Source organism: Polistes canadensis, unplaced genomic scaffold (genome assembly GCF_001313835.1).
Source record: "Polistes canadensis isolate GaletaPanama2010 unplaced genomic scaffold, ASM131383v1 scaffold_154, whole genome shotgun sequence".
NCBI classification, from domain to species: Eukaryota; Metazoa; Arthropoda; class Insecta; order Hymenoptera; family Vespidae; genus Polistes; species Polistes canadensis.
In genome coordinates this window covers 105,819-131,746 of record NW_014569701.1, presented here as the reverse complement: position 1 = coordinate 131,746, position 25,928 = coordinate 105,819, and the positions used below count along the sequence as shown (strand labels likewise).

The following is a 25,928-nucleotide window of genomic DNA, read 5'->3' as shown; positions in this document are numbered from 1 at the left end:
TTCAAAGACTAATCAATAAGAATATAATAAATAGTTATAAGTTGAACATTTTTAAGCCTATTCTTTTATAAAAAAAAATTGTTTTTATGTCAGTCCCCAAAATTTGTACCCCATCCACGTATATACTCGGTTACTTGAATTAATAATTTATGTACAACATATCATTTAGATATGAATGAATCATTAACATCATATTTTAGTAAATATACATTTATACATAGAGTAGAGAATAAGTAATAATCGTTTAAAGAAAATTTAAATAGCCGGCATCATCTGAAGTGGCACGGTAAACCATCAACTTGTTACTCGATGACGCGTTAATTGCATAATAATGAAATATCAAGTAATAACAAGGTAACATTGATTACTGTACTAATGTGCAATAATATCAAATTATGCGAAAGAATACTTTCAATATCTATTATGAAAGTTTCGCCAATTGTACGTTATTTTTCATGACCTTGCTACTAGTAAAAGCACCAAAACCTTACATCCGATCAACGTGTAAAGGACATTAAAATGTTTTAAGGTTTCAAGATAATTCTTTTATCGTTGGTATCTTGTTCCTGGTATATCAAAATCTATACTGAATACTTTGATAGTAGGTCAGGTCACTTAATTATTCCAATTTAATAGTAAGATTGAAAGTATTTGAAAACTTTATATCAAATTTAAATCATCGACGAACTTTGATATATTGTTGGAATATTTTTATCTACGGCATAGACCAAATCAATAGAATATTTAATTAATCGAATAATTTATATATACGATCACTTAAAAAGGAGATTTTCGAAAAAAATGTTTCGCGATAAAAATTGGATAAAATAAAGTCATAAAAAATGGTTTTTTATTTTTCTCAGAACGAACTACTGTGGCATTTAAATGGATATTACGTTGACAATTTTAAAATTACACTTTTCATTTGAATGAAATACAGATTGCGAATGTAATTCACGATAATGTTCAAATGATGGATGAGTCAACAAGGATTCTACGTGACAAACGATACAAATATCTTAATATAAATCTAAATAAAAAATAAGTCACACCTTTAATTGCTTTGCTTTTTGTTGGAGTCATCATATATTGATTACATTAAATAAATTTATTAATCAGTGCTACTTATGAATGAATTTTAATTGGTACGTATATTTATATTTACATGCATTCGAATAAGTTCCCATTGTTCAATTATTATTCCTGCTTTATAATTAGATTAATTTCGATTTACAACCACGTGAATATGTTGACAAGCAAAATAATCATTGCAAATCGTAATGAAAAACAAATATGCTAATGTTTGCGAAAATTCTTGGATATAATTATGTTATCTCGTAGAAGAAAGAAAAAGAATTCATTCCATTCTCGGAAATAGAATGCGATTCCTGTGTTAAATTAAATTACACAAGAGAAGAATATATAAAGTTAAGAATTTATTAACGTTATGATACAACGTTAATAATTGAAAATATAAATAATTTAAAAATAATTTATATATTTGGACCATAGTTGACCAAATGACGATAGATCATCATCAGCCCGTTTTTGAAAGTTTGAAAGTTTAGCAACGATTAAGTTAATTAGCTATTCGATTATCGATTCGAAACTTCAACCTATCAGAGAGAGGAGGGGAAAGGGGGCCTTGTTAAAAGAAGGAACGATCGATCCGATCAGATGATTAACTTATTCGATATCAGAATATAATCGAATTTTCAAAATTAGACGAGTTTAGATCAACGATTAAATTTCTTTCTTATGAATCATTGATGCATGCAGTCTGCTAAATTAAATTTCCATAAGGTCTATTTTATCAATGGATAAGTGACATTTGCACTGAAGTGATTGTGAAATATTATTTTCGTAGAAATAGATTCGTATCTACAGAAACGGATCTTTTCGTAGTTAATAATGAATTAATTGACATCACATTGAACGTAATTATAATTATTTTATTTAGCACGAAAATAACTATGAACATTATAGAAAAAGAAAAAGAAGAGAAAAAATGTCGTTCTAAGTTAGTTTTTAAAGCAATTAGAAATTTATTCTCTCTAAAGCTCAGGAAAAAACGTGACAGAAGTCATTCCGGAAATATTTTGTCTTATCGATAATACTAACTCACGGAGAATTCGTCGTGAATATATAAAATTAACAATAAGATGGAATATACCAAGTTAGAAACTTACTAGATTCCTCCTGACTCAGGTATTAAGGAACTAACCCTCAAATGAGAAGTAGTTGGAATGCTATTACGTTAGTTTGTCTGATAAGAGAATTTAATGAGAAAGGGCTAGTTTAGTAATTATTATCGAAGTAAATTACATAAAATTTATCTCAATAATAATACTTAATACAATAAAGTGTATTATTTATTTCATATTCAATTGTCATAAATTATCAAGATTTATCATAGTACAGTAAGAATAATCAGTAAGAATTCGTACCAAAATAAGGATTATGAAATTTATTATGAACAATTTGTTAATACGACAATGTAATTTAAACATCATTTTGGAAATAATATAAAAAATGATCATTAATTATTATATAAAATGATAAATACATCTGTGATTAGAGTTAGGGGAAAATACTTGAAATATTTTGTATTAAATAATTAAAAGTAAATCGAATATTATCTCTCTCTTATATAGAATACAAAATATTTTCAATTGTAAAATACGTTTTTACGATGTTTCCAAGTCAGACTGTACATTAGAAATTATTAACACATGTAATTGACGAGAGTATACGAATTATATTGTGAGAAATGAATGATAAACAGATCAATATTCTTTTTCGAGACGCTTTGCGTCGCCTCTCTCTTTCTCTCTCACACTTTCCCTCCGTCTCTCTCGTTTTTAATCCCAGACTTTAGTCATCCTCTCTTTTTATTAGAATACTCGTCGATGCAAGCGCAAAGAGTTCTGAATCGATACGAGGAAATTTAATTATGGGAATGAGATCACTGGAGGATCGATGAAAGAGAAAAATCTCTCTTTTCTAATGTTTTTTTTCTTTGCCTTTTTATTACTGACCAGAAGAAACAAACAACTTGATTACCAAAAAAAAAAGGAAAAAAAAAACAATAATAATAATTAAATAATTTCGATCTGATATTTTATTAGATGAAAATTTCAAACAGAAAGTTACTCACCCGGGAACGTTAAAACAAATGTATTTTAGTTTAAATAATGCAAATATTCTAAATGATCGATAATTAATTAAAGGAAATGTATATTGCAGTTTAAAAGCACAGAATACAAGTACGACTTACCTTCTCCTTCGAAATTCACCGTTGAACTGAGTCATTGTCCTCTATGAAAGTTCTTTTATTGAATATTATTTATATGACTTTTCGAAGGCTACATATGTATAATGAAAATAATATTCGGATATAAACAACAATCAATAAAAGAACTTTCATAAATGACAACATGCCAGTTTAACGAAAGATTTTGAAGAGGATGGTATATCGTGTATTATACTCCGTGCTTTTAAACAACAATATACATTTATTTTTGTATTAATTAACAATTCTTCTATAAAGAAAAACATATCGCAATAACTATCGATATACGTATCTCATCATACATAACGCACATACACATACACACCATACTAACATTAGAAGCTTCCATAATTTCGTTTAACTGTGAGTTCTGTTATATTCCCTCTTTTTCGTTATCGTCGTCTACAAAGTTTCAATTCAATAAAAAATGAAAAGAAGAAAAAAAACAAGATTTGGTAATTACGCAGAACTTAATTGAAAAACTTTCTTTTCTCAGATAATTTCTAACAAATCTCTTGAACTGACTTTTTACAATGACTATCAGTAATTTAGTACGTCAATCACGTAAAGATCTTTAAGCTTAACAAGTACGAACGATAGGTAATCAAAATAAAACGATAAAAAAGAAAAATATATTAAAGAAACGAACGGACGGTTTTTAAATGAAAATTCCTATTTATTAAACGTGATAATTCGAAGATAATTAACGAACCAACGAGGCTCCTAATGACTATAATTTTATATGAAAATGAAAACACGTTGATGAGGATCCTTTAAGATTGAGGAATCTCTACCTTAATGTTCTTCGTTCGATACGATATCAATGTGATAACGCGTACGTTCCTCTTTCCTGCAAGAGTATACGATGGATCCTATTATATTACGTATACGTGTTATAAATGTACGATGAAAATAACAAACGTTGTGACTGTTTCTTTCGAGTAGTTTAATCCAAAAGATGCTAATATATACAAATATATTTTATACAAAAATCATATTTCCCCGAAAATAATTAAATTCAAATTCGATTACGAGTAATTTTGTACAATTTTGTTGTCTATAGGCAAGAACATAAAGAAGAAGATAGATAGATAGATAAAAATAAGTAATTAGTTCGTTGAGGCAGATTAATGAAATTTTTCGTACGAAAGTCATTGAACTCAAAGTATAGTAAGTTCATAACCTTTAAAAGCTTTTACTATCCAACGTTAGAGACAAAAGAAAAATTAAAGAAGAGACATAGGTAGCGTGCTTTATGTCCGGTCAAACAGCATTGTTTCCTTTTGTATGTTCTTTTCTCTTTCACGAGCTTCGAATTCTTTCATTTAAAACAAAAAAAAAAATAAAATGAAAAAAAATAGACAGAGAAAGAGAGAGAGAGAGAGAGAGAGAGAGAGAGAGAGAGAGAGAAAAGTATATGAGAACACAACGATAGAGTTTACTACTAGCAAGCAAGCAGACATTTCTCGCGTGCCAAGCACGTGAGTTGTGACGAAATGTCGAGCAAACTGGACCACCGGACATCACAGAAGCCAGATAACGTACAAAAGCCCCAAGTTTGGTTTGATTACGAAAGGTTTCACGGTCAGATGTGTAAAATCTAATAAATCGCATTCAAACTTTCTACCATCTTTTTTCATTACTTATTTTTAATATAAAAAAATTGATTTTGGTCAATTTATAAAATGTGCTGTGTCGTTGGCTGTGTTTAGTGCTCGGCGGAGAGGGCGAGTGCTTTTAAATTCGCATCAGTGAAACAAACCATGAAAATTGAAAAATCTATAGACCATGATCCTTAACAAGTTTCGGTCAATTTTTAAAATGTACTTCAGTGGGGTGTGTTTAGAACATGAGGGGAGGGCCAAGATATAAGGATATAATTGAACCGTTTATTTATTATAGTGATCTAAGTCTATTTTTTTATATTTTTCGCAAAATGTTTTTTATGACAATTAACTTCCATCTGTAAATAGATGTTGTTAGGCCACTTTCAAAATAAACGGCTCATATATATTATAAATAAATTCTTCCATTTGAGTATTTCAATTTAAAACAAAATCTAAAAAACTAGAACAAATAGAAAAGAACTTCTTTGGCGAAAGCTTATAAAAGATATAAAATTCTGATACATTATTTTGATAAATTTTCTTTTCTTTGTTTATATTATTTTCGAGATCTCTCCAGAAAAGAAAGAGACCACTTATCCCCCTTAAGCTATGGGGGCGAGTTGAACCAGGAGAAAATAACATATGCCTACCCTCCTATTTCTTTCCACTTGAAAAACTCTACTATGTATACGCATATACTCTTCTCGTATGGTGGGTACAATTTGTTCCAGATTTCGACTATGGAATTTCAAACAGTTTGACGTGGATCCGTTATTTTTTGCCATACTATCAACATCTCAATCATCCACGGAGATAAAAGAACTTTTTTATATATTTTTAATTGATTAATTATTTCGAAAAAATATATTCTATAGTATACTGATATGGAAAAAAGAAAAAGGAAAGAAAAAGGAAAGAAAAAAAGAATTCACACAAGCTACGTTGAAATATTGTTAACAAGGAAATTTCTATTAATTAGAAAGATTTGCAAAACAATTCTCCTAGAGATTATTTTTACGAGTTCGCAAAAATACTGTATCTTTAAAATAATATATTAGAAAAACTAGAAAGAAAGAGTCAAATTAAAAAGAAAAACGTATTTCATTTCTAAGTCACAAATGTTTGAGTAACGTTGTTCTAACAATAAGGACACGAGACGGGAATTTTATTGATTAATACAAAATTAGCTTTTAACGTGAAAATGAAAGAGGTATACATTGAATCGATCGATAAAATCAAAGTTTAATTATTCTATTTTCAAAGCTAAACAATACAATATTGTATTAATTTTCATGACATCGATGAATTCCGATTTTCGTTATTATCGATTAATTAACTTTATTATCGAGAAAAAATGAGGTCAATCTAACTAACTAAGAAGAAAATAGGAGACACATTTCGGATAATCGACATGTATCATGAATAGGGAACATAATGGAAGAGATATCAAATAGGTGGAGAGTTATCAAAAGAGTTAAGAACGTATTCAAGGTTGCAAATGACATAGAACTCGTATCTCGCAAAATACCTATTCGAAACGTGTAAGTGTGATCTTATCGATCGCAATAGTTCCGGTCCCGTAGATTTCGATCTACAACGGGGTAGGTAATCAAGGTAACTAACCTACGTTTCCACTCACGAGTTCTAACCCACACGCTTTTATAACGTTACTTGCTCGTTTCTACACTAAAACATACCTATTATACATAGAACACGAAAAGGCAATAATATGATAAAGAGAGATTATACATAGAAAATAATTCTTTATATTTACATCAAATTGATATATTTTATTTAACATTTTTGACTATTCAAATTAAATTCAAATTCCGATCAATTATCATTACGAAACAATGGAAAAGAATATAAAACAAAAAAAAGATTGATTTATATAATCAAAATATGAATGCTCTTGAAATAATAATTACAATATGAAAACAAAAATATTTGTTTTCTTTTGTTCCGAATGTTTATTTTACAAATTCAACGAATAATTGCGTCAATCATTTTTTTTAATTCACAATTATTATTCGTATAACAATGCCAACAATATTATTACAAATTATAATGATAACAGTATGTATAAAGTTACTTTCGTATTCAATTTGACCGTAAAAAGTAAACTAATTGTAAATTAATGACTAATATATGTTTCAATAAATTAGACAGATGGCAACAAAATTTATATAATGATATGATTGTTAAGTATTGTTTATTACTTCATTTATTTGATAAGAGACAGATATAATTAGAATTCGAAGAACGAATTGATAAGAAGAGCAAACATAAGAGAAAGAAACCGGTTGTTCGCGGGAAAAGTTTGCACTTTGTAATTAATTATCGTTTGTTGTTTCGGATCGCATGAATCTTTATGGGAAAAGGAATGAGAAAGGAAGAGGAAATCATGTTGGCGTTTGAGAACAAGTTAAGTCTCGAAGTGGCGGACAGTGAAAGGTAGACAAGAGTAAAAGAGGAAAAGAAAGGAAAGGAAAGGAAAGGAAAGGAGAAAAAAGATGCAGAAGAGAAGGAGGGAGTGGAACAAAACGAAGAGGAGAAAATAAGAAAGAAAAAAGCTGTGAAGGACGTGACTACGAGAATCGCACAAACAATGATGCACGTGTTGCGGAAATATATTCATATCTATCAAACGAGAATCTCCGAGTACAATAACACAACACAACAAAGGTGAGGAACAAACAGACTGGTGACTACCTTGAAAATGAGCCCATTCGACATTCTATGAACGACAAAAAAAACCGATAAAAATGATCTCTGTGTCGCATTTTCAAAATCTAAATAGTTCCTACCCGCTATGGCATGATTGAAACGATAAAACGTATTTTCTTTCTCAAAATTGTATTTTCTGATTGAAAGTGAAATAACTGTAAGTACAATATGATGAAAGTTTTATATATAAAAAATAAAAAAAAAATCTTTAGTATAGAAAAATTCCATAGAACAGTAACACTTGAACCTAGCCAATTGAACGTTCTATCTCTAGTGTCAGTTTCAGTAAGCAGCTAGTTGGGCAGGTAGCAACCAACCGAGCGAGCAGCCAACCAAGCCAACAGACCACTACCAACCAACCAACATGCTTCTAAGCAAGACTGGAAAATCGAAGCAGAACCACACAGAGAAGAAGGCAACATCGTCGTGCATCGATCGAAGCCACCAGCGTCCTTTTCTATTCTCTTCTCTTCTCTCTTACATACACACGACCCACACATATAGAGTCCCCCTTCCCCTTCCCCTTCACCTTTCCCTTTCGTTCTATTTCCCGTTCTTCCCCTTTTTAACACTCTCAACAGATCCCCGCCCTTTTTACGTCGACGATTTTCCTACCAAGTGTCCCTGTAGTAACAACGTCTACTTACTTCGAAGCTCACGTTTACTCGTCGTCCCTTTTATTCCTACCATTCCTTTACTCTTTCTCTCACTCTTTCTCATTTTCTTGCACTCTCTCTTTATCCTTTCATATCTCTAAGTCTATTTCCTTCTCGTTTTCGACATTCTGCCAAGTGGAGAAGCACGTGCCATCCACGATTGCATTCGAAGGAGGACCCCCCTTTCCATGTGCACATTTCTAAAGGAAGCAACGATCCAACGAATACGAACTTCGATGTCGTTAGTCAAGGGCTTCGGGCTCTATTTCGCAAAATCGATAATAAAAGTTAGTCGTTAGGATAAACACGCTTAGAAGACATTTTTTTGTACAATACGATATATAATCCATTTTCGTTTAATGACGACAAATTATTTCAAAGATTTCTAAGGTCGAATCGAGAAGGACAAAAAGAAAGAAAGAAAGAAGGAAAGCGGAAGCGCATTATCTTGCGATTGGTGAAAGAACAGGGATTGAGGAGTAATAAGCTTAAAGAACTCGTCACGTTTTAATATAGAAAGAGAAGAAATAATTGGATTGACGATAAACTTCTAATCGATTACAGAAATATATCTATGCATTTTATATAGGTATATAAGAAATAATATTACCCAAGGTAAAAATGTGAAATCGTTGAATCAGATGTGTTCGAAACAAGTACATAAATTCTACCATAATTCTATCATGTGTGTGTGTGCTACCAAATATTGAAATTTAATCATATTTCCTCGATTCTTATTCTTGCGTATAGCTCGTACAATAAATCTTCCGCAATAAACTATATTTAAAATGATATAAACAAAAATATGTATGCGTTGTATAATAATAAAAATTATAATATTGTCTTAACAAAAATTATAATTTTAAATGAATATATGTTAGCAAACATTGAAATTTGATAATTTACTGTCTCTTCTATCTGCATAACTCATACAATAAATCTTCCATAGGGTTTGATAAATATAAAACGAGCCCACGGTCATAAAAGAAAGAAAAAGTAAACTGGTGTACGTACTGCATACATATATATCCTTGGTAAATCAATATCAGAAATTTCTTTAGCGCACGTGTTAATCGTGCAACAGCAACAGCCGCCGCCGTTGCCGATAGCTTATTCTCGTGCGAATTTAAAAATAAGCGTCACGACGTTGACACAGGCGCAAAATCTACGTTGTGAAACATCGACAATACTTAGACCAAATCTAAGAGGACGAAGAAGAAGAGTTCAAAATAATACTTTCTCTATTTTTTTTTTCTTTTTTTTGTTTTTTAACACTAGAAAGACAAAACTGGTGATTTAATAATCCATAGAATTTGAAGCTGCTTGAAAATTGTTGAGGATATAATAAATATCTTTCATTTTCTCTCTCTCTCTCTTTTTTCTTCTTTCTTTCTATTCTTCTCTCATTTTTCGCTAGGACAAATTCTTTTCTAGGTTCGTTAAAATGAAGCGCAATGTAACCAATTAAGAGAGTTAATTGAATCGCGCAAAGTTGTGAGTTAGGTATTTGTGCAATGAGCAAACGTTACGTCCAAGGGGTGTTCCTTTGAATGCTTCCGAGGTATCCTCCTCTCCTAGACACACCGTGGAGAGATAGCAAGGTCACGTGGCAACACAAAGGGCGAATACGCTGAAGCTTCTGAGACCATTAAAACGAGATTATGTTGCCGAGTGAATTTTCGCTTGGCGATAACGAATGAGAAAGTAATATACAGATTTTCTTTTTGCTTATGAATTCCAATATTTGAAATAAAGGATTAAAATAAACGATGATAAAAAAGAAAGAAAGAAAGAAAGGAAAAAAAAGAAAATACTTGGTATGAAATAAAAGGAAAGCGAGTAAGACGATAATCAACGTATCAAGAGCCTTGAAGATCCCTCCTAACTTTTCCTTCGAACGTCCGTTAGTAAAGAAACAACATAGCACTGGTCTCGATATGATGGTAGCAACAACGGCTCGCAGCTGTCTTCCATGCAATGTCTATGTAACTGGCATAATGTTGCATGGCTGGCTTTCTTGCAGGGCTGCCGGTCTCCAGGAAGGAATGCAAGAAAGGCAAACGAACGAGAGAAGGATGACGAGCAGGTGTCATGGTCGTGACAATCTCTGAGTAAGAATATAAATAAATAAATATATATCATAAGTTTATATAAACATTTTTCATTTATTCAATCTCAGTAATTCCTAGTATAAATTTCGTCCAAACTTTATAGAACACCGAAAATATATGTATGTATATGTTCGTATTTTGCACTCCTTCTTCTTTCTCTTTCTCTTCTCTTTCACTCGTTTTCATGTCTCCGTAGAGTATACGAAGGGTCCTCGACGGCTGCAGTCCAGCAGGCTCATTTTCCTCGATTCTTTCCATCCACGATCTTAATCTTCTTTCAAGTATCCCTCGTTATATAATATATCATAGAGTGAATTCAAAATGAGACAACAATAGAACGAAACGAAGAATAGAAGGAATACTATATATGAGAAAGAGAAAGATAGAAAAGAAACTGAGCTCTACGTGTGATGTAGACAATGTTTAAAAGATACATCATAATTATTATATTGTTAACCGACTAACTAATTATAGATCCCCTATAATATAATTGTCATGTAAATACGAAAAGAAAAATGTTAGGCTTTGGAAGACGACAAGAGAAATGCGATTATCTTCCACGAGTTGAAAATATTTCGCTTGAAATATGCGCGAAGCAACAACTCGATAAAACTTTCTGCGAGTCTTATTTTCCTCCTCCTCCTCCTCCTATATACCAGGAAAATACTATCAAACGCAATAAGACGAATAAACTTTTTCCGATTTCTGGTCGGTCGTACTATTTTTTACCAATGTTCTTCCACGTATCGGATGACTAATGTAAGATACGAGTCTCGCCGCATATTCGTAGGACATTGAACGGAGACGTTCCGAAAAAGATGCCAGAACACGTGTTGGCGAAGCCCCAGAACAACATAGACCTGAATCCTTAGGATCTTTATACCCATGAGCCGAACAAACAATCCATAAGAAGGAATGTTAACAACGTGCCTTATTAATTATATCAACACATTTATTTTACTTTATTTTTCTTTTTATAATAATTTATAGATGTACATATATGAAAAATCTCTGATAGAAAAGTACTATGAAAATAATGATAGAAATAATGACGTGAATTTGAATACTAAACCTACCCACGTGAGATCAGATTACCTACAATTTGTAAAAATCCTGTAATTTGTAATAAATGCATAAATTGTACATTATCTCAATATGTAAATAAAATAAAATATTTTGTTCGCTAACCAATTGACTAAAATCTCATTCTATATTAGGATATATAGGTTTTTTTTTGGAACCAATCATTTGATCACTCACGGTAGGAATAGGTATACACGAAGTGTCGGTAGGTTTAGTGTTAATCAAGGAACGTCCTTTGTAAGCTCTTTCTCCCAATATCATGATAGTACGAGCGCCGACGCGGGAGTCTGCGCAAGAAAAAGAGGAAGAAAAAGAGGAGGAAGAAGTAGAGGTAGAAATAGAGACCTAAATGAAAGATCCAAGATCTTTAGTAGAATATTGCTTCGTGAAAAAAAAAGAAAATACATTGAAAGGTAAAAGATCATAGTTCATAATTTTCGTATATAGAAGAGAACGTTATCGATCCAACTCCATGGGGGAAGATTAAAATCACAGACAAATCATGATAAATGATAGAAGAGAAGAAAACGAACCCTGTCATGTCCTTGAATTTTATTAACGTCTAGTATTATTAATCTATATTTTACAACTGTGGATCGTTATCTCAAACGTTACCGATATTATGTAAATACATTTTCTATATGCATATAGGATAAATGATTTTGACTTGGAACAAGTACTTCAAAAATTCTTTTCTTTTTCGCACGACTGCACGCGCCTGTTGAAAAGTGGAACATTGATCCAAACGTCTTTCAAATAGACTCGACCTAAACAAATCGTATCGATGAAGAAGGACGGATGAACGATTAGACGATTATTACTAACTCCGATATTCATTTAAGCATATATATAAAAGACTAAATATGCAAGACTATTGATAAGAACCTTAATTGCCTAGGTGCTTCTTTAATTATTCTTTCCGATCTTACACTTGTTTGAACTTACAGCAGCAACCTGGTATACACGTCACACCTCTTAAAGTTCGATTTATCGATTCTCGCCGACCTCTATCTCTTTTTCTCTCTCACTCCATCCATCCATTCCCCCAGCCCCCCTCTATCTCACTCACTCACTCTCTCTCTCTCTCTCTCTCTCTCTCTCTCTCTCTCTCTCTCTCTCTCTCTCTCTCTCTTTCTCTTTAAGTTTTACGAAAGTTAATCTCGATGTAACGCCTTGTGAGACACGCCTCTGATAAAGAACATCGCTTTAATAATTATCGAGAAGCAAAAAACAATATTTATAGTAAAAAATTATCATACTGTATGTAACGCGTCTGTTAGTTACAATTACTGTATAATTACAGATTAATTCTAGTGCAATTTTAGAAGTGACAATTTTCTAATCTGTGGTAATAAATACGTAGAATTTGTAAATATTTGTTAACAATCGTGATCTTTCCCTCAAGAGACAAAACGGAAAAACTTCATTTGCAATGAATTGTGTGGGCAAGTTACGTATCAATTTAATTAATGAGAATTCATGTTTACCTATTGTAGTTAAATGTTTTAAGAAGGTTAAGACGATGACCTAGTTACTTTTACGTAGTAAAATCGATTATTAGGCCGATCGAACTTCTTAATATTTTCACGAAACAAATAAATAAAAAAGTTAGACAAATAAAAAGAAACATGATTTACAGAAGATAATTTGAACTATCGTGCAAAATATTGTCAAAATATATTACGAATTGGCCTAGTCCGGATAAATAAGAATGTTATCAACGACGTTATCTTAAAATATGCGAATACGCATGGCAGTTTTAATGTGAATTAAAATTATAGTTCGTGTCGTATTCTAACTGTCGAGAATCGTTCGAGAAAACTTTTCGATACGCTTCAGAATGTTTAGAACGTTTTATTTATTCGCGAATATGTAATCTAACCAGTAAAAATAAATGCCGGTGCGCCAATGAATAAAAAAGTGAGCGACCGACCTAGATATATTCTCGAGTGTAAAAAGTGCCTGTTCTATAAATGGATAATGAATCTGTTAATTAGAAAGAAAGAGAGAAGAGAAGAAAATGTATTTGAAAAAAAAAAATTGAAAAAAAAAAAAAAAAAAATTTGTAACATACAAATTAATAAACCATTTTTCAACACGGACGTGTCTTCGTCTTTAGTACTCTATTACACTTTTAAAACTCGAGATATGGTAAGAGAAGGTATTGAAAATGGATAAGAAAAGAAGCGATAGAACAAACAAAAAATAGGAGAAATCTCTCGTTGTTAAGATACTTTAATACGTACAACACCATCGGTAACGCGCTTGCGCTTTTCATTTTATGCGTTGCACACTTTTCTCTCTCCCTTTCTTCCTTTTTATCTGTCTTTCTTTCTTTTTCTCTCTCTCTTCCTCATGTCAGTGCATCACGGAAGTAAAAGCTCGATAAATTTGAAAAATTCTACAAATACGCTTTGATCTAAAAAACTATTTTATCGTAAACAAAATTTAATTTTATTTATATAATCATAATACCGTAATATTGTCTTCAATTTTATTTTCCAAAAAGAGAAATACAAAATACAAAATTCCATCGAGAAAAATAAGATGATAGAAATATTTGAACAAGCGATGCAATTCGACAATTCGAGAAGATGCAACAGGTATACGAACGTATCACGAAGAAAGATTTCGTTCCGATGACGAGGATTGTTTTTTTTTTTTTTTTTTTTTTTTTTTTTTTTCACTTTTCTCACTTTTTTCACTTTTCTCACTTTTTTCACGAATAAAGGCACTACTGAAAAGTAACATAATTTCTATGAAAATAAACATTTTGAAATCGTGTTATTAACGGTATAAACACAAAAATGATTGTAAATAAAAGAAAGGAAGAAACGTGTTCGTGACAAAGTAAAAGGGAGAAACGATCGATCACACAGAATCGTAGACATAGAAGAATTAAATAGAACGAAGAGAGGGAGAAAAGAGATTAAGGGAGAGGAAACAAATAGCGTTATATCGAAGATAGAAACATAGAGAAAGAGAGGGGGAGAGAGGCTCAGACGTATGTAAGTAAATGTAAATGTAGGTCAGGGAGAATAGAACAAAAATTTAGCATATGAAAAAATGAAAAAAAAAAAAACAAAAAACAAGAAAAATAAAAAAGAGCGAGAAGTACTTTTAGAGGTGGTCACTACACTGTTATAACATAAGCCGGGAGGTAGGTATACCGAGGAGGACTCGAGTATTTTTTCTTTCTCCTTGAATTTTTCCTTCGACTCTTTTGTTTGAATCCACCACCTGCCTGCTTGCCTGCCTGCCTGCCTGCCTACCTACCTACCTACCTACCTACTTACCTACCTACCTCTCTGTCTCTCTCTCTCTCTATGCTACAAAATCCGCAACTCTTTCGCATCTCGTATTGCGAACTTAATCCCACTTCTTCTGTTCCTTTTTCTCCTGTTCTACGTGAGTGTCTCTTTTCATCTCTCTTTGTACGTTTCGCCCTCGTACACGATACTCCTCCTGTCGACGGATCGATATACGAATCGAGGAGAAAGTCTTACGATATATTTCTCTGGTTCCTCCCACATTTAAGAATTCCTAGTAAACCAAACACTTTTCCTTCTAATTCTCTTTTTTATTCTTATTATCCTCATTTTGTTGTCTATTAAAAAGATTCTCAAGTTATCGTCGTTTAACCTTCGAGCTTTTTTTAAGTATCCGGGATAATGAAAAGAAGAAGGAAACGATTGTTCGAGTATATATATATATATATATATATATATATTCATTCAGTAAACATAGAATATTTATAATTTCTCCAAACAATGATTGAAAGAAGTACTGAAAGAAGTATAAACAGAATTTTGTAGTGAATCTTACAATTAGCTTTTAAAAATAAATCATTCAAGAGATTTCTTTTAGAAAGGATACAACGAACAACACAGCCATCCAGATTGGGCAAGGGATTTTTCTTCGATTCGATAAATCCTAAAATTATACTTCGAGGTGAGAAGAAAATGGTTTCTCGATAATCGGTCGCTAACCTCAATTTAGATTTATACGCTCTAGATAATCGCGGAAATATCGTATCTTTGCCGAAATCTCGTGGTGGATGATCGAAATCGTTATTACTTAAAACAATATTTATGAGCATCCTATTTGATATCGTATTTTATAATACTATTATATTACAGTACAATCGTAATATTTGTCGTGTCAAATTTCAAGCTTAGATGAAAAACTTAAGTAAAATAAGCGACTAATTTGATTAGAACAATCGTTTAATCGAGACAACATATTTCGCGTATGTAACCCTTTTGTATGTTCGCTTATAAATGGAAAAAATATGTTGTATATATGTTACCGTCAAAGCCGGAAATCCGTCATTGCTAGTAATTCATCGGCATTACTATGAATGCGAAGAGCCTTCAGACGAAGTCGGAAATAAGACTTTTTGGAGAGTTTTTCTTAGGCATCGAACATAATATACTTTGATATCCTATAGAATATCAAATGACTATTTAAACAACGTTGAAAATAATACATTCTCAGACACAGACACACACAGCCATACGCAACCCATCACGAAAGTGGGACACTGAAGAGGCGAGTAAAACTTCAGCATCGTGATCCAGAACTCATAAACGTGCTTTACTCTGCCTCTGCTCTGCTCTGCTCTACATTCCGCCCTTTTTCTGGAATAAGGGAAATAAACTTTGCTTTTTCGCTCGCAATCAATTCATTCGAGATTTCTTTCTTAACCGTCGTTCGAGTCCTCCAAGCAGCGCGATCGCGTTCTTCAGATTTTGTGTTGAAAAATCCGTCAGTGACTGTCGAAGTAGCGTCGATATCGCGCTGCTTTTGGGATTTTTCGACAGTGTTATTTTAAAAACTTTTGGGACTCAAACAGTTAAATCAGACATATTTTCCAAAAAATCGGTTCTATACTTGTTTCTTCACATTCCTGATCTCTATTCGAAACGAAAAATTATAGGATTAAGAAGAAAAAAGAAGTAGGATAGTTAAAATATTATTGACGTTCTTGAAAATACAGTACTCCCAGAAATGATTGATAAACGAAATCATAGCAAAGCTATGATAAAGTTCTGTAATAAATATCACTCGAATGAATATCTGTCATAAACTTGACCCAAATCATGAAAGCAATGACATATGTGAATCACACGATTTTCGGTTCGCAGTGACACGTAATGAAAGGAAGAGAGTTCAATGAACATAGAATAGAAAGGGAAAGTACTTCGTTGGCTTTCAATGGAATTAAATCTCCGTGTAATTTCATAAAAGCTAACTGATAAATCCTATACAAATTTAATTCTTAATTAAACAAAATTGAAATTTTCATTTAAACGAACAATAGTGATTTTAACGAAGAAAATATTGAATACATTGTTTACGAGACATCCTTTAATAAACATCGATTAAGATATTTAATAAATATCGACTTATCTTTTAGATAAAAAATAAAAAAAGATATAATTTAATGAAAAAGCTTTGTAGTTTCGCCTTAAAATAATTACATTCACGTAAATGACTGAAACGTTCATTCCTGTCGCTTCATAGAGAGAACATCCTGTTGAGAATTTCCGTATGCTAGTAGAAAAGAGAGAAAGAAAGAGGAAGAGTACAAACCAGGAGGAAATGCTACACAGTGACAATATAAAATGGTTGAAAAAAATTGACAATAGGTAATGGATGATAAAATAACTAATCACAGTTCTCTAACGAGAGTACGAATAATGCGTTAACGATTTTACGACGGTGAAACAGATCCGTTGTAATTATTATAGTTTAATTTGTGTCCTCTGGCATGAAGATTTCTTAGAAGTCGTACGTAGTTCGCTCGTACGAAAATGAGCGCTTTGTAATAAAACTAATTGAAAATTTTCTAATAATCTGTATGAAATAAAATTGTCCAGTTATAAATCTTTATATAGAATAGATGTCAGAAATTCTTGTTACTTTTCCTTTAAACAAAAATTACCCGTATACGTATAAAAATATATATAATATAATCGATTATTTTCGCTTCGGTAGACGTCTAAAAATTCATTCTGTCTCGTAATATCAAGTTTGTTAGAATTATATGTAGTTATGTACGGATACCTCTCAATGTATGTAGATACCAGTTACTTGAAAATCCGGTTTATCTCGAAAGGAAAGCTTTCGTTTCTAAGTAGAACCTTCAAGTTTTTAACCGGGTTTAAGTAATATCTTTTTTCAGATTATCTAACTACGTCCAGCATAATTGATCTTACGTTGTAACCTTATCCGTAAATGATTGTATGATAAATCCACCTACAAGGATGTCTCACTCACTCCCCTTCAATTATATCATGAGGCTAGCTATTCATGCCAAGTAGTTCGTAGAAAATGGAGAGGCGTTGAAGCGAGACATTTCCAAGAGCAGAGGGAGGACAGACACACGCAAACATTTCGTGTATTTCCGGAATTGAAAGATCTTAGAATTTCATTTGATCTGAAAAATGAAAAGATCCTTTCTTTCTTTCCTTTCAAGATTCGTCGAATTAACAAACGAAAAAGTTAACTTTCAATCCAAAGGAAAGGTGGTCTTATTAAAATTCAACGTGACTCGCTTGCTTTGGCTTAGAATGCAATTAACGAAACATTGTTGAATTAAAATTCTTATAACGTATCTTGAAAGAGGGAAAGGACAAAGATTCCTCATGGACTTTGAGAAAAGGACTCGTGCTAAAATTTCAAGGACAACTTCTTTCTCTCCTCTCAAGGATCTACGTTTCAAAACTGAACTATTCTTTGTAAATTTCTTCTCTTTTGTTTTTTTTTTTTTTTTTTTTTTTTTTTTTCAAATAAATATCTAAATCGGTTATCACAGAGTGATATATAATAGGGCATTGTCAATACTACTATGATTTTATTAACTGCGATACGAACCAAATGATATACGTCAGAATATCGATTCAACTCAATTAAAGAGAAACGTCAATGATCGCTAATACAATACGTTCGTCACGTGCACGTTTACTCTAAACGAAAAACTCATAGAGGAGGAGACAGAGATAATATACACATATGCATGCATGTATGTATATACATACATATATACAAGTGGTTTTTTTTTTTTTTTTTTTTTTTTTTTTTTTTTTTTTTTTTTTTTTTTTTTTTTTTTTTTAACTATAAATGAATGAACGTGAATGTAAATCAGATTCCGTTATGTTTTTCTAACTACGTATAGAAATGCATATAAAATATTTCGCGTGGAGGAAAATAATGAGCAATGTAAGAAAAACAATGTACCGTGCCAAAGAAACTTCTTCCCATTCACGATCTAATTCTATTTACTCGGCTTACGAATTAATGAGTGATATGTATAAACTTGACGTAACTATGATAGTAGTATTTCAACAAACAACACATATATACAGAAGAAACATCTGTAATTAAAACACGTTTCTCGTGGTTACAAGCTAGTGACGAATTCTCGAATCGGCTCGACGAAAACCCGATAATCGTTGTTAGACATCGTCGAACTCGAAAAAAAGAGAAGAAAAGAGAAGAAAAGAGAAGAAAAGAGAAGAAAAAAGAAGGAATAGGTAGGAGGTAGCAGGATGTTCCTATCGAATTCTTGGTCTCCCTTTCTCTCGGTGAGACGGCTCTACACAAAATCGATATTCCTTCTGCCGTGGAATCACGCGAGATTACTATCCTATCCCGAATTGCCGTGGAAAAAAAAGAAATAAAATGAAGAAAGGTAAAAGAAAAAAAAAAGAAAAAGGATTTATCACACATGTTTGTAATAAAAACATAATTGTTCAAATTCGAAATAAATGTTTCTCTCTCTCTCTCTCTCTCTCTCTCTCTCTCTCTCTCTCTCACACGCCCACACGAAATAAATTTGGGCAGCATGTAAGTGCAGCACGTGTAAATGTGGGATCCACAAAATGCATAGATTAAATAGAAATAAAAATAGAGAATAAGGAATAAATAGAAGGAGTAGCAACAACGGTTGTTGTCTCGTCGAAAGTATATAGCGTTTTCATTGGCGCTTCGTCGTTGCATGCTACGACTTGTTTCTACCCAATAAACACATATACGTCCCACACACATCGAGCAACAGCCAGACACACATGTACACATTTATTATAGAAAAGAAGGTTATGCGATGAAGAACCGCGAACGCACACTGTTAAAAGAACGTTAGACGGCGTTGAGGCTAGTCTAGCCGGATCCGGGACCGAGTTCATTTCACTTTGCAGTCATCAGGTTCTCCTGAGTCACTCGAGCCGGCGAGTTGACTCCGAGCAGACAGGTTGCTACCTGCCCTCGAACCTTCTTCTCCTTCTTATGCGTATTTATGCGTGTGAAAGAACATCTCTCCTTCCTCTTCTATCTTTATTTCTCTCATCCAACTCTCTCGCGAAGACTTGCCAAGCTTCGGTTTTTCTTTCTGTTCTATGTGAGAACACCTTCGCCATCCTCTACTCCTTCTGCTTCTCTCTCAATATACGATCCGCTCATTTGCCAAATCGCTTTAAACTACGCAAAACAGAAAGTACAATAAAATGTATAACTTTATATACGCTGTGTTGTATTATTTATTATACAACGATCATCTTTTTTTTTTCTCTCATTCACTTCTGTTCTAGATCATTTTTAAGGACATTTATTTTAAATAAAATCCAAAATTCAACATCAATCAAATCGCATTCGTTCTTTGCCACTAAAATTGAACAATATTTTGGAAAGGGAGTTAACTAGCTTTGGCTTGCGAACGGATCATATAGATCTTTTTCTGTTTATTTCTCTCTTCTACCTGGCAGACACGCGCTTGAACACGCCAACGTTCCGGGGCGCCGAACCGGTCGTAGTTCAAACTCGGAAAATAGACTATATACTAATGCAAGGCTTGCCTGCCTGCAGCTCGATTTGGAAAGCTGTCGACAAAAGAAATGAAAAGTCAGCTGGTAACCCGATGTGAATCAGCTGACCGAAAACCGGGCTGACGGGGAGACGATATTCCTTCCAGAATGACAATACAATGAAGGAGTTTTTCCAAAATCTATTTTCTTCAGAAGAGTTTTAAATTCTACGTTTGTTTAATTTAACACGTGGATACAATGAATAAAAATGAATGTATATATTTTGATACATTATTTAAGATTTCATAAAATCTAAATTTGAGAGAACAAAAAAATTTCCAAGAAAATGTACAGCAGATCTAAGAATTTATGTCCGATTTTGATTAGATATCACAGATAAGATAAGATCTTAAGTATCAATGAATAAAATAGATTTTCAAGAAATTTTCTACGAGTCAAACTTCAATAATAAAGAAATAAAAAAAATCAAGAGAAGGAAGGGTAAAGGACGTCTCTAACACAAAGCGAGTATTCGATGAATTTTGTGACCGTGGGAAGATCAAGTTGAAAAGCATGATATCGACTTAAAAGCCCCTTTAGTATCGCATAGAACCGAAACGGTGACGGCCGGAAGGTCGATCTTACGTGCACCAAACTCACTCAGCTTACTCGCTCGTTTGCTTGCCGCCTGCTTGTTTGCTGGTTCTACGGGTTTGGAATTTCGTACTTCCTGTGTCCCCTTTCGTTCGTATATCGAGGTTCCGTTCGCTCCTAAATATACAACTGTTATTTCCGAAAGGAAGCATACGGACGATGGTGGTTGGCTGAGAGGCATCGATTTGTAAAAACTTCTGAATCGTAAATATAATACATAATATCAGCTCGCTTACGATTACATTAGCAATGTAAAAGTAGCTATACCATACAGAGTCAAATATGCTATCGAGTCAATATATACTATCGATATTTATAAGCGACTTTATACGAATTGAGAGTACGATAAAGGATAATTTACATAGATTTATAAGATGTCGATAATGATCAATTAACGTTATCGATCTATCTATCGAATTAAACTATCGATCATTTCCTTACTTGTGTAACATCTTCCTACATTATTCGATTATACTTTCCAATACGTATTTACGATTTTATGAAGCTTGTAATTATTAAGCTATGTAATGAAATTTTGATTTGACCGATAAACGCAAATCGATTTAACAAGTAACACTCGTTATATCGACGATAAAGTAATAAATAAGAATCGATAAAAAAAAAAAAAAAGTATATCTTTGCAGTTTAACTTTATGACGTTACATAGTTTTACGCGAAAGGTAAACAAAACGCTTACTTACGTAAGTTCATGACCTATTATTAGCTGACGAAACTTTTCAAGTACCATAGTAAGGAAAAGACAATGAATAGAAAGTTTCACAAGTTATGTTGTATTATGATAGACATAATTTATATGTCGAGGAATTAATAACACATAATTGTAAGTAAATGCATCCATATTATACTACTTCAATTTTAATTTTAAATCTTTCTGCCTATCCTATGAAAAATAGTTTGAGTTTTTTCATTAGAAATAATTTCTAAATCTAAACTTTATTATCATAAATCATAGGCTCGTGTACATACGTATGTAACATAAGTAGAATGGGTCATTTGCCCTTGGTAAATGCATTTACGACCCACGAATGTGACAATGCACCCCAAAGAAATTGGTAATAAATTAATAATGCACGCATATGTATATAACAACGTTAGTGGCTGGCACACGTTCGTCCTATCCTCGCCAAGCCCTTCTCCCGCGAGAATGCTTATAGATATTATTAGTTATCATTTGTCTAACTTCTTCGTTAACAAGTAAAAAAAAATAAAAAAGAAAATATTTACTTTTCATTATAACGAATAATATAATAATCAGTATCATAGTGCAAACGAACGAACAAATCGAATCCTTTTGATTTCATAAAACCATATAAATGAAATCTTTTGATTTTTAAGTACCTATAGATATCGATCCGAATGAAAAGGGTTCAAAGACCATAAAGAATTTCTCCAAAGAAAAAATAAATATAACAATGGAATGTTTTTTTGCGAAGTGCATTTTCTAGATGAACGAGAATCGCTTAATCCGATTTGACGAGAAGAAAAAAAGAAAGAAACGTATTGATTCCAATACAGTACTCGTAACTCCAAGATATTTCACAAGAGTTGGACTATCTTATGTTAAAGAAATTCTAGCTTGGAGGAATTCATCTTTTTTTTTCTTCTTCTCTCCTTTCAAACGAAACGAAACGAAACGAAAGATCCGTTGTGTGTAAGTACATCGTAGGAAGGTTGGTTGGTTGGTCATCTAACCGGATGATAAGTATAACTGTGCTATGTCTACGAAAAAAGAATGTTTCACAGAACACGATGTTCAACATCCATAAAACACGCTTTAATTTCGAACTTTTTTCTTCGAATTCACTGATTCCTTCACAAAATATAACTTCAAATCGATACTTTCTACTTTCAATATTGAACTAATTCGTCAGTTTCACTTTCAAAACCGATCAAATGCATGATTCGAAAAGTGTAACTACAGAGAAGAGTTCGTATTAATAAAAATGCATTCGGATTTGTTGGTCTGTAAACTAAATTCGTTGAAAGAGTTTCGTAAACTCATTGAACTAAAAAAATTAGATGAAGCTAATTCACACCTCGGTACTAGAGATTTTTTCTTTTTTTGTAGAAGCAATCAGCAAAATTTTCCATCTTATAATTACTCGACTTTGATAGACATCGTTTACGTAGAAAACAAATAAAACAAAAAAATGAAGATATGATTTGTATATAGGTCATGCACCAACGGATCAGCTTGATACAAAACAATATTCTATAACTGTTGTTCTAGGAGCCCGAGACAATTTTTTGTTTATTTAATTCCATTTTGCATGTTATATAACATTGGCCGTGTATTCGTTATTATCGTGGACTCTCTCTCTCACCATGAGTGAACTCAGCGCGACACCCTCCTAAGCGTTCACATTCAAATGATAAAAAAAAAAAAAGAAAAAAAAATCGAATTGTTAATTGTAATTATGTATTTGGTTGATATAATCGATGAAAACAAAAGGAGAACAAAAAGATCGATATGAAATTGACGAAACGACAAATCTTTGTTATTTACTATGTTTAATGACAATTAAACTAAATCATTCACAGTTAAGAACAGGTAAAATATAATCATTATTAGCAAGTATAATAAATTTATGCGAGTTAAATAAGGAATACGTTCACACACACATATGTGTAAACATATATATTTTTATGTTTATTATATTATATATTAATTCATGTATTTATAATATTATATATCCATATATTCATTTCTTATAATTATAATTTATTAATAAAAAACAATAAGTACTATTTTGCTTTCTATATCAATCTTAAATGTTTTTATGACAAGAACTAATTTTTATCGTCAATTAGACTCCGCAAATGAAGTTTGGATTAGTTGTGTTTGTACGACTCGTAGAAATTAAAATCTTAATTATCAATGATCGCAAGTGCAAAGAGGCAAAGTAACGATAAGGATTTGCAAAACATCGTTGCGTTTGCTAATAATTCTAAAATGTGATAAGTCAGAAATATGTATTTACTGACATAACTGTGGATGTAAATACTTGCAATACAAAAATTACATTTATTATTTCATTTACGAATTCACGATGGCGACGTTGTCGCCAACACATAATTTCGTTCTCTGATTACTTCTTTTTTTATAAATGAAGACAATAATTATGCGTTTATGTTGTATATGTAAAAGAATTTGATTTATTGTTAGACAAGAGAAAAGAAGTAACAGAAAAATAATTTCATTCTCAAAAGTTCTTTACGTGTTTGTGTTCTCGATATGCTGTCAGAAAAGTAAATATCTTGTACATCCAATGATATCCAAGAATATTTAAGTTCGAAAGTATCCTAAAATAATTTCACGCGTATGACGAAATCCATTTGCAAATCGAACGTTCCAATATTGAAATTAGCGTCTTGCTAAAGTATACAGGAGCATATTCGCGTACTTGTACAAGCTGAAAATTCAAAGTATCCCCAAAGAGAATTAGACGACAGACCGAGTGAAAGCTTTTTCGATGAAATATATTCGAATGTTCTTTGATAAGTAATTGTCATGTCGAAGTTTCATTTGCATAGTCTGGATTACATTGCGATTGAATATGTTATATTCTATTTAAAATGTTTTAACGAAACACTGTAATATGTCTGTTACTTTTTACCAGAGATAAAAAATAATCGTTTACTATATGCAATCTGCTCGTGGATAAGATAGAAGCTTTCTTTGTAGGGGAAGTATAATTATAAAGAAGAGTTTAATCTCCTGTGTAAATATATACTTCATACCGATCGCGAACAGAGCTACTTTTGTTCCGAATCGGGAAACATTGTTGAAAGTGTAATATATACAATTGACGGAGTTAATAATTTACATTATTTACAAAGAAATTTCAATACATCCCCAAATATATATATATATATATATATATATGTATATACGTATTATATATATCAATATACATTACAAGCATAAACATAAATATAAAAAGGCGAAACGGAAAAGAAGGGACATACTCAATTCGTAATACATACTCATTCGAAAGGCGAGGCTGGCGGTAAGATGGGAAGAAACGGAAGAAAAGTGCATATAGAAGAGATTAGCCAGGTGTTTCGGTTAGATTCGCAAAAGAACCCGTACCGACTCGACGCGCTCGCCTGGCTCCATTTTGTTTTATCGACGACGTCCCACCGGTAAATGACCCACTTTTAAGGCGCGTTTCTAACGAGACAGCACTTCCCCTTAGTTATGATCACTACATTTTCTCTATCTCTTCGATTATTTTATTACTCGAGTTAACGAAACATCAAAAGATCGATCGAAAAGAAAAATCAAGTTACTCGTCAACTCTAATAACATGTATATAATAATGATAGTACATAATAATAATAATAATTATAATTATAATAATAATAGATAATATATAATAAAAATATGAATAATAAAAATAAGACTCACCAAGTCGAAGTTCCCCGAAGTTACCACAGCCAATTTTCTTGCCGACCCGAAAGTTCGGGCCGACCATCAGGACAGCGGACGAAGAGGTGACACTATGCCTCGAAGAATGGACGTTGGACCTCGTGGCGTTTCCACTACCACGGGAGGCCCTTTTCGCCGCGTCCTGCTGATCGCGATCGGACCCACGGCCAAGCTCCTTCTCGCGGCCATCCCTGCCGTCTCTCTTCTGCATCCTGACAGGACAACGATTCAACGATAATTATCTATCTTCGAATGTTCTTTCACACTTATCTCCCCTTTATATTACTAAATTGACCAAGAAAAAAATAAACAGAGAGAGAGAGAGAGAGAGAGAAATTCTAACTCTTTCTCTCTCCGTCTTTCTTCCTTTCTTTATTTCGATCTGCCCTCTTTCTACGTCTATATACACGTAATACATATATATTTATAAATATGTGTTGTGCGAACGCGTATACGTATACAAGAATATATGTTTTCTTTCTCTCTCTCTCTCTCTCTCTCTCTCTCTCTCTCTCTCTCTCTCTCTCTCTCTCTCTCTCTC

At 32.4% G+C, this 25,928-nt stretch overlaps 1 long non-coding RNA gene across 3 annotated transcripts in view; it reads right to left on the bottom strand.

Moving 5' to 3' along the window:
• Window positions 1-19,292: 19,292 nt before the first annotated feature.
• Window positions 19,293-25,928, bottom strand: part of LOC106788803 — an 8,739-nt gene continuing 2,103 nt past the window's right edge. Inside the window, exons 2-3 of one of the 3 annotated variants that reach the window (XR_001381942.1) lie at window positions 25,367-25,599; window positions 19,293-19,957 (exon numbers count right to left, since the gene is read on the bottom strand). This is a non-coding gene — a long non-coding RNA (uncharacterized LOC106788803). Of the gene's footprint in view, window positions 19,958-24,348; window positions 24,369-24,936; window positions 25,130-25,366; window positions 25,600-25,928 lie in introns of those variants that run through there. The other 2 variants (XR_001381944.1, XR_001381943.1) reach the window with 2 other exon arrangements.